The sequence below is a fragment of the Notolepis coatsorum genome (assembly GCF_963971535.1).
Source record: "Notolepis coatsorum genome assembly, contig: SCAFFOLD_2476, whole genome shotgun sequence".
In the NCBI taxonomy this organism is placed as follows: Eukaryota; Metazoa; Chordata; class Actinopteri; order Aulopiformes; family Paralepididae; genus Notolepis; species Notolepis coatsorum.
In genome coordinates, this window is record NW_028171814.1 from 2501 (window position 1) to 5000 (window position 2500).

The 2500-nt window shown below is 40.0% G+C and overlaps 1 pseudogene across 1 annotated transcript in view; it reads left to right on the top strand.

The window, feature by feature from the left end:
• The window catches only part of LOC311248175 (thyroglobulin-like), a 22652-nt pseudogene that overhangs the window by 450 nt on the left and 19702 nt on the right, over window positions 1-2500 (top strand). Inside the window, exons 2-3 of the transcript XR_014621026.1 lie at window positions 1265-1419; window positions 1713-1818. The product of XR_014621026.1 is annotated as a thyroglobulin-like (transcript). The remainder of the gene's footprint in view (window positions 1-1264; window positions 1420-1712; window positions 1819-2500) is intronic.

Consider the following 2500-nt stretch of genomic DNA (forward strand, 5'->3'; position numbering starts at 1 on the left):
TATATTAATTATATATATATAGTTATTGCCTGACACCACAGTTCGCCCTTTGCTTTTTATTAGCTTTTTAGTAGTGTATTCGTGTAGTTATTATTATTAGTGTATTTGTGTTTTGTCGCGAATCTCAATGGGGGAGACAGCCAAGACAGGCAGGCAGCTCCGGTGTCAGGTTACAAACAGAGTGGTAGATATGAATGGCTGTGATTGGTTGTCTGAAAATGAGCTCAGCGCATCGCTCTGAAAGTTCAGAAAGTTTCAACTTTCGGCCGTACAAAAAAGCTGAAAAAAGAAGCCGACTGCAGCGCATTTCCTATAGGCGGCGCATGCGGCCGCATACGCTCTCTCCCCATTGGGATACATTGAAAAAAGACGCGTGCGGTCATAAATATGAGGCAGGTGGATCCGCGCCCTTAAGCACTAGATTTAAAATGACCAACACATCTCTGGTTAAGCACTAGATTTAAAATGACCAGCACATCTCTGGTCAACACTAGATTTAAAATAATCAGCACATCTATTAATAGTTCAATCTGCATGTGGGAAACTTTGACAGAGAACTGTTTAGTCGACAACGTCTAATTCTTTAGTGGAGGACAGTGCTAGTTGACTTACTACAGTAAGTGTCTTGCTCTGTCACACAACAGCTTTTATGTCCCTACAATAGGTTCTATGTTCTCCTCACATCAGAACAACAGGTTCTATGTTCTCCTCACATCAGAACAACAGGTTCTATGTTCTCCTCACAACAGAACAATAGGTTCTGTGTCCTGCTCACAACAGAACAATAGGTTCTATGTTCTCCTCACATCAGAACAATAGGTTCCATGTAGGGATGTTCGATATTGGCTTTTTTTTTCTTTTCGATATCCGATATACCGATATTGTCCAACTCTTAATTTCCGATACCGATATCAACCGATACCGATATATGCGGGGTTCCCCCCCCCCCCCCCCCCCCCAAAAAAACACAACATTATGCATACTTTTCACAATAATTAAAATAAGAATTTGTTCTTACTTGCTTGCCTGGGTAAATAAAGGTTAAATAAATGTAAAAAAAATTAAGAATTATTCTATTCTTTTTTTGAAAACCGATACCGATAATTTTCGATATTACATTTTAATGCCAATATCGGACATCCCTAGTTCTATGGCCTCCTTACAACAGAACAACAGAACAACAGGGTTCAGGTTCAATCTCAGTGAGATGTGCCTTTGAGAAGCGTAGTTCTAAATGAATGGTTTGTTAATGGTGTCTGAGCAGAGGAGCCGGACCGGACCCGGAGCCAGTGTGAGCAGCACCGAGACAGTCTGCAGGCTGGACCGGGCCCTCGCGGGGCCAGACCTCATCCAGGGACCCCCCCTCTGGGAGCCTTCATACCACAATGTGACGCCAACGGACAGTACAGACCACTACAGGTTCATTGATTGATTCATTTACTGATTCATTGATTAGTGATTGATGTTTTTTTGGTTCGTTGTTTTTACATCTAATGTATAGTGACTTCACATGCTTGATGTAATTATTATTATTATTATTATTATTATTATTATTATTATTATTATTATTATTATTATTATTATTATTATTATTATTATTATTATTATTATTATTATTATTATTATTATCATGCAGTTCATTGTCAACTAGATCTATTTTATTATATAGACAGATATTTGTGTTAATATTATTGTGTTATTGTGTATTCCAGTGTCACGGCTCTACTGGTCATTGTTGGTGTGTGGACGATAGGGGGCAGGAGAGAACAGGAACCAGAACTCCACCTGGAACCTCTCCTACTGACTGCCACAAACCAGGTGAGAACAGACTGACAGACAGACAGACAGACAGACAGACAGACAGACAGACAGACAGACAGACAGACAGACAGACAGACAGACAGACAGACAGACAGACAGACAGACAGACAGACGTGATCGGGGCATCCCTAGCTATTATGGTATCAATATTGCGTTGATCCAAAAATGCCTTCATTGCGATCGGAGCGTGTGTGGGTAAAAGTGTGGGTAACGTGTTCCGTTGGTGGCGATCAAAGCACAAAAAACTACCCCCCCCTTAATGCATTCATGATGAAACATAATACCGATAATCTAAATTTGATTTGAGAACAGTAGCTAGTCCAGGGAAGAAACGATAACGCTTTTACTAGAATACACGTTGCCGGCCATTACGCAGCCTTTTGGAAATGACACCAGACCACCCTGAAACTACACTCATATTCACGACGCTATAAAACGGGAATGTATGGAAGGAAAAATGATCTGTTTTTTGCATCTTGACCGGAAGAAACTCAATGACAATCGACTATATTATTAGATCCATAGCTATAATATATAATATAGCTTTAGCGCTTTAAACACCGCCACGTATTCCCATTTGTTTAAAGCGGGGCCTTTCAACAGTAACAGTAAACAGCGACCTCTGGCGCTGAAAGTGTTAATGACTTGTTTATTTTTTAATAGCATGTATATGTTTTGA